Source organism: Lynx canadensis, chromosome C2 (genome assembly GCF_007474595.2).
Source record: "Lynx canadensis isolate LIC74 chromosome C2, mLynCan4.pri.v2, whole genome shotgun sequence".
Classification (NCBI taxonomy): domain Eukaryota; kingdom Metazoa; phylum Chordata; class Mammalia; order Carnivora; family Felidae; genus Lynx; species Lynx canadensis.
In genome coordinates this window covers 157214309-157226176 of record NC_044311.2, presented here as the reverse complement: position 1 = coordinate 157226176, position 11868 = coordinate 157214309, and positions in this window count along the sequence as shown.

The window sequence follows — 11868 nt, the reverse complement described above, 5'->3', positions numbered from 1 at the left end:
TCTCAGCGTCCTGAGAGGCGGACCCTTCACCCCCACTGTACAGATAGAAAAGACACCTTTCAGGAACTGGGCGACGGCCATGCAGTCACCAGCCCCGCGGGGACCCGGGACTGCAGCCCAGGCTTCCCAGAGCCCAGGCATGTGGGCCATCACTGCTCCCCTGCCCGGCGGCCTCCAGAAGCAAGACTGACCCGGGGGCCCCACGAGGGAGAGGTGCCGCTATTCCCTTGAGGGACAGAACAGGAAGGAGGAAGAAGACTGCTCCCCAGCCTGCAAGGTCTCCCCAGGTGAAGAAGGGTGAGATCTTTCCGGACAGGTCCTTCTGGGCTCTCGACTGGGGCCCACAACCAAAGGGGAGGGACGGGAAGCAGGTGGACAGAAATGGAGCACTTCATTGGAGTGCTCCCGATGGAGACTGGGAAAGAGGCTCCCAGCCCCAGCCGGATGCCCGCAAGGGTGATGTGGACCCAGGTGGGGCAGGCACACAATGGATCACCACCTCTGGGGTGTGGGGGGAGTTGGGGAGCCACTTGAGATGCCTCATTCTCCCCTGTGGAAGAGGAGGAAACTGGAAACCAGTGCGAGAGGCCAGGGGAGAAGCTTTCTTCAGAGAGAAAAAAGACCCCTAGGGTTCACTTCAGCTTCAGGTGCTCCCGGTTCTGTCCCCCATACCCCCCCCCCCCCCCCCGCTCTGATGTTCTCGTCAGCCTCCTCCCCAGCACCAAGTGCCTTCTGGGTGCAGGCCTGGTGGGGGCCTGAGGCTCAGAGTCCGGTCTGGGCTGTGTCCCCTGCTGATGATCAGACCACCACAGTGTGTGTTAGTGGGACACGCAGGCCCCACCCCAGGCCAGGATCTAGATCCAGCAGCCTGGGTGCGGACCAGTGGGTCTGCATTCCTGACAGGCACCCAGCCGAGCACCTAGGCCGGGATTTCCAGGTCCTGGGTGTAGTCCCTCCTCTCCCACCCACTGTCCTCTGTCCCCAGAGAGTCACTGGTCTAGAGCAGGGTTCTGCCTGTTTTTGGGTGCAGCTGAGCTCATTTACATACAGATGGTCTGTGGCTGCTCGGATGCCACAGGGATCGAGCTTCTGCTGCAGCCGTGCGACCAGCAAAACCAAAGTCAGGCAGGACCTGCTCCTCAGTCACCTTCTCGGGGCCAGGCGCTGTTCTGTGTCCCCACTGGCCTGGAACTCACCCAGGGATGTAAGGCCAGTGATCACCATCCTCACTGGCCAGCAAGGGGCCTAGGGCCAGAAGGGGCCGCTTGTCACCCGGCCACACAGCTAGGCAGCCACCGGGTCCTTGTCCCTCACCTCTACACGACTGACACGACACATTTGTGGGGGAGACGGCATTCGGGTTGGACCCTTTAGGATGGGAAATGCAGGGGCAGGTAGGGAGGGCTTCAGAACTGACCGTTCAGGAGAGATAACACAGGTGAGTTCAGGGATGAGACAGGTCATTACATTTGGCTAACGCATGAAGTCCTGGTGGCGGAGGGAAATGGAAGCTTTCTGGTGTGCCGTGCCTGGGTGGCTCAGTCAGTTGAGCCTTCGTGGTTCATGAGTTCAAGCCCCGCGTTGGGTTCTGCACTGACAGTGCGGAGCCTGCTTGGGATTCTCTCTCTCTCTCTCTCTCTCTCTCTCTCTCTCTCTCTCTCTCCCCAAAATAAATAAATTAGCTTTTAGAAAAAAATAAAAGAAAGTGAGCCTGCTAGAAACCTTCCCAGGGAGCCTGGCTAGAAAGAGTTGTGAGAAAGTTTCTCACGTGTTCCTCCAAAATCTCAGCCTGTCCTGAAAGTCACCTTCTGGGGCAGGGCAGGGGCAGGTGCTGCCATGCCCAGTGGCCCTGGAGGCCTCGGTGGCCGTGCCTTCCTCTGTATTCTTCCTTCGTGCTCTCAACATTCAGGGAAGCCAGGTTCTCATTTGCACTGCATGTCCAGGAGGAAATGGAGGAAAGAATTTAATTCCTCTCTATTACATGCAAAGAAACCAATGCAGAAAAAGCAAATTGTTTCCCCCCAGGTTCAAAAGTTAAAAGGTAGAAGCAGAAAATTCAACAAGAAAAAATTTCAGATATAGACACTCCCCTCAAAAAAAAACCACCAAAACCCAAAACAACAAAAAAAAAAACAACAAAAAAACCTGCTATAATTGTATTGGAAGCTCCATATCGCTGGGAACTTGTCTCTGTCATCTTTTTATGATTTGCTACTTTACATTTATCGGGCACCTGCTGTGTGTGCCTGGCCCTTTGTGGGATGCTTTCACATGTCTTCATTTGTCCTCACAATGAAGGGAAAGGGTGAGGGAAACTGAGACCCAGAGAAGGAAAGGGATTGAGTGTCGAGAAACTACTACCACTCCCAGTGGCTTGTCTGTTGGACCCCAAGTGAAAGCTGCTCTCTTAGCTCAGCATCCATGCCCCCAAACTAGGCCCCTGGGGCAAGAGGAGCTTAGAAGGCAATCATGAAAACTGAGTCAATTAACATAGGGTCAGAAGGTGCAAAGTTGCTTTGACAAAGGCAGCACAGACTTTCGGTGGGCACACGCTACTAAAGATGTCCACAACTGGCTATACTTGGCATTGGTAGAAACCATAAACTGAACAGGAAATGGCAATTTGATAAACATCATAAGGAGAGGAATGACCCTGCGACCTGGGTTAGGGCTTGGTGGCCCCTTTGACCTACTGGAGCCCCATAGGTCAGCCTGGTATTTATAGTGAAAGGAGAAATTAGATTCTAGGGGCCTGGGAAGGCATTATGGCCTGTTGTGGTGATGAGGATGTTAGCTCCTCACACCCCTGCCCATCCCTCACATCTCTGTAGAACAATAAACAGTTTCATTTTTCATCCAGGCTCAGTACTTTTATTATTCTAACCATGTAAATGTGCACTGCTGAGCCAAGTGGACATTCTATAATTACATCTTCTTTATGCAACTTTCTGGTTTTCCCCCAGAGTTGATCATTGCTTAATTTTTTCTGGCTCAATTTCCTTTGAATTTAGAGCCAAACTCTTCTGCCCTCCAACAGGTTCTTGGCGTCAAGCCTGTTGGTTAATCTTTCTGTTCTGATGAGTATTGAGCAGCCCCCTCAAGCTGTCCTTCCTTTAGGTGGGTTAGGAAACCAGGAATGCTTCCCCATGGAGGGAAGCTTGACATGAAGGTAGTAGTTGGGTGGTAAGTGGGGATGAGGGTACCTAGGCCAGCATTCAGGACAGTAGGTGGCTAGAAATGACTCTAACCTCTCAAATACCTTCCCTACTTTCTATGCTCACCTGGCTGCCCCGGCACCTATGTGGCCTGGATTACAGTAAGTATCTCCATTGCCCTGGCAGAGTGACTTTTTGCCCGTTTGTAAGGATCTGTGGGAGATCCAGTGAGAGAACTATCTGGAGCACTTACGAGGGCAAACACTGTTTTCCGCTCTGCTCTGCCCACCCCCACTGGAGCGTGCTTGCCTCCAGCCTCTGCAGCTGTCTCTGCTGGCTCCTCCACCCCCTGCCTCCCCCACAAAAGGAGCAACAGCTGAATCAACATTGCAGAAGGAAGTTACTGGTGGGAAGAAATTAAAAAGAAAACAAAAGCAAGGATGGGGGAAAGGTCAGGAAAAGGCAAGAGCTGGGCCAGAAGGAAGTTGGCAAAGGAGTGCAAGATAGGGGGGTGTGAGCTGGGAAAGAGTCGTCACAATCATGCTGTTGACCCGAATGCCATCATGACACCCTCCGAGGGCCAAGCTTGCTTTCTGCCTTTTGAGTGCTGGGCGGTTATTTCTCTGGTGCCTCCTCTGATGGGTGGGCCCCAGTTCTCACATCTTGCTCATCACACCCACACAGCATCGTGGGCTGTGGTGCCTGAGCCTCCAACCTTCTCCCAGCATCAGCTAAAATGCTGCAGCCCTGCCTGGGATTCACCATAAAAGGAGCCCGGAACCCTTTGCCTCACGTTCTCCATCAATAAAACGTTTCTTAATCTTCAAACTCTCACAAAGGAGCCCCCTCTGGTCCTCTTGGTGCTGTGTATCGTGGGGATGCTGCTGGGTGGGAAGTGGGGCTGGGGGTGCCCAGGCCAGTAAGGGGATGGAAACATCCTTCCTCTCATCTCTCCCTCCTTTCTACATCACTTGACTGTCCCCTGTCCCCAACCCCATGCCAGGACCACTTTGGCAGATCCCTACTCGTTCTGCCTTATACCACTGTGACGTGCTTGTCCCTGAACTGGACCGTGTCATTCTGGAGGGCACAGGCTGTGTGCTCAGTGTTAGGCCAGCCACCACGTCCTCAAAGAGCACCTGAGGAGATAAAGTTGACTTACTGGAAGGTTTGGTGAAAGTGACTGCAAATGGAATGTATTGGCTGACTTAGGGGAGAAGATTATTCCCAGAATTCTGTTGTCTCATCCCTGGCTTCAGCTTTCTCCAAAATACAAAGCCTCGTCTCCTCTCTTGTGCTCGCGCCCCGCAAAGGCCTCCAGGGTTTAGGTCATCAAGTCCTTGGTTTCACACTGTTATTCTTTTTTTTTTTTTTTTAATGTTTATTGCTGAAAGAGAGAGAGAGACAGAGGGCAAGTGGGGGAGGGGCGGAGAGAGGGAGACACAGAATCCAAAACAGGCTCCGGGCTGTCGGCACAGAGCCCGATGCGGGACTCGAACTCACGACCCGAGCTGAAGTCAGACGCTTAACCGACAGAGCCACCCGGGCGCCCCTTACACTGTTATTCCTGAATGGAGAAACTCCTTCACACGAACCCCAGGACTCCCCGTCTGCCGCTTTCCTGCCGGAGTCGCTGGCACCAGGCCCTGCTCTCAAATGCTCTGCGGTGCTGGAGACTGGACGCGCCATGGTTTATGTAGCCACTTCCCCGTCACCAGATGTAATTCAATTACATTTTATACCGATCGTGTCCCCATAAAGACACGAACACCTTGTAGTCCCGGTTGTGGCTGTCAGGAAAGGGTGCTTCCGAGACGAGCACGTTACATGTACGTTATACATGGAAATACGTCGTGCCATTGCCTCTCATTACCTCACCATCTTTCATCAGTTTTTGCAAATTTGCCCTTGTGGGAAATAGTATCTCGTTATCTTCGCAGTGCCCGCTGAGTCTCTGTTTTGCTGGCTTTCTGTACCTCCCCCTGGCTTTCTTCTCTTGGCGTAATGCTTGGGATTCGTTCATGTCGTTGAATTTCTTTTTTTTTTTTCTTTTTTTAATTTGAAAGAGACAGAGAGAGCATGAATGGGGGAGAGGAGCAAAGAGAGAGGAAGAGAGAGAATCTTAAGCAGGCTCCACACCCAGTGCAGAGCCTGACGCAGGGCCCCATCTCACAATGCTAGGATCATGACCTGAGCCAAAATCAAGGATTGGTTGCTCAACTGACTGAGCCACCCAGGCGCCCCATGTCGTTGTATTTCTAACATGTGCATCGAATACCATAAATTTCCCTCGAGGCACTGCTGTACCTACGTTCTGTGGATATGATATGTGGTATTTCATTTGATTCCATTCAAAATATTTTCTAATTTTTTTGAAAAAAAATTTTTTAACGTTTATTTATTATTGAGAGACAGAGAGAGACAGAGCATGACTGGGGGAGGGGCAGAGAGAGAGGGAGACACAGAATCCGAAGCAGGCTCCAGGCTCCGAGCTGTCGGCACAGAGCCCGACGTGGGGCTCGAACTCACAAACTGCGAGACCGTGACCTGAGCCGAAGTCGCACGCTTAACTGACTGAGCCACCCGGGTGCCCCAAAATATTTTCTAACTTACCTTGAGGCTTCCATTTCACCCACAGATTAGTCAGGAGTCTGTTGTTTCTGGGCACCTGGGTGGCTCAGTCGGTAAGCATCCGGCTCTTGATTTCAGCTCAGGTCATGATCACAGGGTCATGGGATTGACCCCATGTTGGGCTCCATGCTGAGCGTGGAACCTGCTCAGGATTCTCTCTCTCTCCCTCTGCCCCTCTCCCCAACTTGTGTTCTCTCTCTTAAAAAGAAAAGAAAAAGAAGTGTGTTATTTCTTTGGAGATTTTTCTAAATCTTTCTGTTGGCTTATTTTCTGGTTTAATTCCAGTACAGCTAGAGAACATACTGGGCACGATTTCACTTCTCTTCAATGTGTTCACATCTATCTTATGGCCCAGGAGACAGCTCTCCTGGGTGAATATGACACACATACATCCGCGGCTGCTGGCTGGAATGTCTTCGGTCCTGGCTGATGGTGTTCTCAGATCTGTGTGCTCGCTGCACTTATCTGCCTTTTTTTTTTTTTCTTTTGTAGGCTTCACACCCATCGTGGAGCCCAATGCAGGGCTTGAACTCGCAACCCTAAGATCAAGACCTGAGCTGAGGTCAAATGCTGTATGCTTCACTGACTGAGCCACCCAGGCGCCCCTGTCTGCTTTTTATAACTGAGCGCTGAGAGGGGCATTGAAAGCTCCAGCTGTAAGTGGGCGTTCACCCCTTTCCTCTCAGCTCTCTAACATTTCTTTGTGTATTGTGAGCCCTGGTGTTAGATGTGTGTGTGTTTACAATCCTTACATCTCACTGGGTTGACCCTTTATCGTTAAGTAAAGCCCCACCGCACAACTGGTGGTTTTCACTGCTGTGACGTCTACTTTGCTTGACAGGCACATCGTCCTTCCCGTTTTCTTCCGATTCGCATTTCCATGATACAGCTCCCCCTCCCTTCTTCTCTCCCCACCCACACCATCACACTCAGAGTGCGTTTCTTACAGCCGGCAGAGCTGGGACGTGTTTCAGAAACCCTATCTGCTGCTGTTGGCCTTGCCATCATTATTTAGGCCATTTACGCTTAATGTAATTATTGGAATGGTTGGATTTGGATCTATTGTTTACATTTTTGTTTTCTGTTTGTTCTCTTTGTTTTCCACTTTCCTTTCCTTCTCCTGCTTTCTTTTGGATCGTAGGAGTGTTTCTAGCTTTGCATTTTAATATATCAGCTGGCTTCCTAAGTATTCCACTGGCTGCTCTAGAACTTATAATATGTGCCTTATACACTGCATTATCTACTCAAAAATTAGTATTTTACCACATCTGGGGGAATGTGGTAGAACTTAAAAACCATGTGGATTCCTTTACTGCCATCCTTTTGCTGGTGTGTCACATAATTTGTATCTTACATGCATGGAACCCTCACCAGACAATGTTATACAGCTGGCCACTGAATAACACAAGTGTGAATGGTGTGAGTCCATCTACGTGCAGATTTTAAGAATCAATACGGTATAGCACTGTAAATGCATTTCCTCTTCCTGATGATTTTCTTAATAACATTTTCTTTTCTCTGGCTTACTTTATTGTAAGAATACAGTATATGAAACATATAACCTACAAATATGTGTTAATCGACTTAATCGACCAAGTCAAAAGTCATACATGGATTTTTACTTTTGGGGTGGCAGTCAGCACCCCGAACCCCTGCGTTTTTCAGGAGTCAACTGTAATTTTTTTTCTTTCTTTCTTTCTTTCTTCTTTCTTTCTTTCTTTCTTTCTTTCTTTCTTTCTTTCTTTCTTTCTTTAGAGAGAGAGGGAGACCCAGAATCCAAAGCAGGCACCAGGCTCTGAGCTATCAGCACAGAGCCTGATGTGAACCTCGAACCCATGAACTGCAAGTCAGATGCTCAACCAACTGAGCCACCCAGGTGCCCCGAGGAGTCAACTGTAATTTTTATCCACATATTTTAAAGACCTTAAGAAGAGAAAAGTAGCCTCCAAATACAAAAATTGTATTTACGCAGATATTTCCCATTTCTGTTGCTCTGTCTTTATTCCTAAATGTCCACATTTCTGGTATCATTTCCCTCTGAAGTCTTAAGATTGCTTTTAGAGCTTACCCGCTGGGGACTAATTTTCTTGCTTTGCCTCTGTATGACAATGTCCTTACCTCTCCCTCTTTCGTGGGGAATGTGCTGCCGTGGAATCCAAGGCTAACAGCCTCTCCTTTGAGCTCTGTGCCACTGTTTTCTGCCTCTGTGGCTTCTGGTGAGAAATTTACGGCTACTCAATACTTGTTCCCCTGCGTGTAATGTGTCATTTTTCTCTGCATGGTTTTGAGAATTTTCTCTTTATCTTTGGTTTTCCGCAGTTTGAGTGTGATGTGCTTAGGCTTGGTTTTCTTTGAGTTTATCCTGTTTGAGGTTTACTGGACTTCTTGAATCTGTAAACTTATATTTTTCAGCAAATTTGGGAGGTTTTCAGCCATCATTTCCTCAAATGCTCTTTCTGTCAACCTTTCACTCCTGTCGCTCTGTGACTCCAACAATGCAGATGCTGGAACTCTCGATCGCATCCTGCAGGCGTCCGGTCTCTGTCTTTGCCAATCTCTTTTTTCCTCTTTGTCATTCATACTGGTCTTCAAGTTCACTCTCCTTCTGTCTGGTACCATTTTCCTAGCAAGCTCATTCGGTGAATTTTTTATATCTGTTATTGTGTTTCTAAACGTAAATACCCATTTTACTCTTTTTCATAGTTTTTAAATCTCTGCTGAAAAAATTTCACCTTTGTTTTTGTTTCCAGAGTGCTTTCCTTACTTAATGGAGCATATTTATGGCAGTTGACTTCAATGCTTTATTTGATCATTTCAACATGGTGGTCATCTCAGAGTTGGCATTGTTTACTATCTTTTACCTTACAAGTTCTTGCAGTTTTCTTTGGTATTATTGTTGTTTGAGTACTTTCGGATTGTATTTTACACATTTTCAATACTGCTTAATTCTGGATCCTATGACAATCTTCTCCAACATTGCTCATTTTGTTTTCGCTGGCAGGTCAGCTTGATTAGGGCAGAGCACAAATTCAGACCCACTTCCTGTGGGCTCTGCTTCCCGCATGAGTTTAGTTCTCAGGCTTTGTAGTGCTATTTGGACCCATCTCACACTTGCATGCCCCTGGGTCCAGTCTTCGACCTTGGGAGTGGTCTGCACCATGACTCAATTCTCAAAGCCTTTCCACACATGTCCAACCGAGGGGTGAGTCTGGAACTTGATACAAAGCTTTATGGGATCTCTTTCTTGACCTCCTTCTTATCGCCCACGTGCTCTGGCCTCCAGAGGCCTCCTTCCCTGCTCCTCTGGCCGTCAAGCAGGAGTTGTGACCCTCACCCCCTGCCGCGTATGTCCTGTGCCTGCGTCACTCTGGGCCACAGTGAGGACATCAGTAGCTTCTGCTGTTATAGCTGATGCTCCCACCTTCCTGGGAGCCCAGGTTTCGGGCAGGAGTTTGCCTCTGAGGCGAGACCGAGATGAAGAAAATGAAGCAGGACATCTTCCCCTCCTCTCTGCACCCATCAAGGCACTGCTTTCCCAGTCCAGGGGCCAGAGAGGAGGGCTTCTCTTGGCCACGCGCACCGTGTTGTTCTGGGATGCAGAACACCTTGAGCTAAGCCAGGGGTCCTGGGCGGGGGGCAGGACATTCTCTTCCTATCAGCCTTTCATCAGGTTTTGATTTCTCACCCCAATCTGTCGGAAAATTGCTCTATTTTACCCTGTGTGACAGCGTTAGCTGCGATGAGTGGTCGAGACGGGGTGGAGCGTGCCTGCTTTGTCTCAGCCGGGGCTGGAAGCCGCTGGTGGCTTTTCTCTCCTAAATAATTCTCCATTTTGTTTTATTTCCTACAGCTTCATTAGGGTAGAATTTACATACCAATATTCACTAATCGTAAGTGTATACTGTGATGATTTTAGCAACTTTACGGGGTTGTGAAATCATCACCACAGCTCAATTTTAGCACATTTCCATTACCCCACAGGCTCCTCTAGCTCATGGGTAACCACTCCCTGTCAGTTCCTTTTTAAGAAAATGAAATATCTCAAGACTACAGAAAAGCGTGAAGACCGGCATCACCAACACCCACGTACCCACCATCTGAGTCTGTCAGATCTTAACATTTGGCCTTACTTTGCCCAGTAGTTTTTCTTCTCGAAAATATAAAACTGGGGCACCTGGGTGGCTGAGTCGGTGAAGCGTCTGACTTTGGCTTGGGTCATGATCTTGCGGTCTGTGGGTTCGAGCCCCGCATTGGGAGCCAGCTCGGAGCCTGGAGCCTGTTTCTAATTCTGTCTGTCTCTCTGTCTGTCTCTCTCCCTTTCTCTCTGCCCCTCCCCCCACTTGCACTCCGTCTCTCTTTCTCTCTCAAAAATAAACATTAAACAATTAAAAGCAAAAAAAAAAAAAAAAAACCTATATAAAACTGAAAGCCTCCGCACTCCGTTCCAGGACCACTGCCCCCTGGGCCCTCAGAGGGGCTGGTGAGCAGGTGTATTGCATCTCACCACACACATCCTTCTGCAACTCGTGCGTTAAAGAACCTCAGTGTCAAGGTTTTGAATGGCGTCCTGCGGATACATACAGCTCCAGATTAATAGTTCCCTCGCTGCTTATTCTCTCCCTGCGTGAGCCCGCCACAGCGTGCTGCCGATTCCACACCGGATTTGCCTCCAGTTTCTCAGGGGGCGGCGTTTTCCATCGATGCTGTCCTCTGGTTAGCATCTTCTTTTCTTTTTTTTTTTTTTTCTTTTTTTTTTTAATTTTTTTTAATGTTTATTTTTGAGACAGAGAGAGACAGAGCATGAATGGGAGAGGGTCAGAGAGAGAGGAAGACACAGAATCGGAAGCAGGCTCCAGGCTCTGAGTTGTCAGCACAGAGCCTGACGTGGGGCTTGAACTCACGGACCGTGAGATCATGACCTGAGCCGAAGTCGGATGCTTAACCTACTGAGCCACCCAGGCACCCTGCATCTTCTTTTCCTACACTGTGTCCCTGAATTTGGCCTCCTGTGACTTCTGTGCTTTAGAACATGTTGAGATTTGGGGCATCTGGGTGGCTCGTCGGTTAAGCATCCAACTCTTGGTTTCAGTTCAGGTCATGATCTCAAGGTTCGTGGGTTCGAGCCCCACCTCTGGCTCTGCGCTGCTGGTGTGGAGCCTGCTTGGGCTTCTCTCCCTCTCTGCCTCTCTCTCTGCCCCTCCCCTGCTATCTCTCTCTCTCTCTCTCTCAAAATTAAAAAGAAAATGTTGAGATTTCCTTGGTGGCTTAATACACGATGTGTTTGTCAATTAGGGAGAAGGGCTTCCATTCCCCAAATCCTCCGTAGGCCTGACTTGCATTTCTGTTTCATGTGTTCATTTCTGAGACAGGTGTGTTCAAGATGTTCGCTGCGTCTGCTTATGTATCTGTCAGTTTCGTTCTATGTATTTCGCAGCTATTTTGTTCAGCACAGGAAGACCTGCGACTGCTTTCTGCGTGCATTCCAAACTCCGTGCCCCCATCGTTCCTTAAGCACTGAATGCTTTTGGCCTTGAGTTGTATCTTTTGAGACCATTAAAAAAGATTTTTTTTGACACTTATTTAGTTTTGAGAGACAGAGAGAGACAGAACGTGAGCGGAGGAGGGGCAGAGAGAGAGGGAGACACAGAATCGGAAGCAGTTCCAGGGCTCAAAGTCACCAAGCGTGAGATCACGACCTGAGCCGAAGTTGGACAAGCAGACTGAGCTTCCCCAGTGCCCCTTAAGAAGGCTTTTGGATGGCTCTCAGATATGACATGAAATAGTTCTTATCAAACTGTCCATTGACGAGTGTGAGAAGCGGCAGTGGCCCCCCGATCTCCCGTTCCGGTCCCGTAGGATTTTTGTTTCAGATCGTCGATACTTTCACCGCTGTTTATAAAACCAATAGTTATGTAGGCTTCATCATTTCTGCGAATTTCCTTGCTCACTTCTGTGGGCTCACCGCGTACCCCTGCCGGGTTTATTCGACGGAGAGCGTCTTCTGCGCAGACCGTAGGGAGCTAGGTGTCTGAGTCCTGGCTCATCTGAACATGCCTGGTTTCGTTTCTTTGGGGACCTAATC